Genomic DNA, 257 nt, shown 5'->3' with positions numbered 1-257 from the left:
GAATTCCTGGGTAGAAGTTTTAACTTCATGGTATTGGCCATTTTGAATCTGACAACCACATGGTTTACTATGCAGGGAATGACATTGAAGAGGAATGGTGTTGCGTTCATTGTCAAAAAGAACATATCCAGATCAGTCATGAGGTACAATGCTATAAGTGATAGGATAATGTCCATGCGCCTACAGGGAAGCCCAGTTAATACCACTATTATTCAAATTTATGCACCAACCACTAAAGCCAGTGAAGATGAAATAGA

This window comes from Chrysochloris asiatica, unplaced genomic scaffold (assembly GCF_000296735.1).
Source record: "Chrysochloris asiatica unplaced genomic scaffold, ChrAsi1.0 scaffold00017, whole genome shotgun sequence".
Lineage (NCBI taxonomy): Eukaryota > Metazoa > Chordata > Mammalia > Afrosoricida > Chrysochloridae > Chrysochloris > Chrysochloris asiatica.
Note: the sequence above shows the minus strand (reverse complement) of the source record.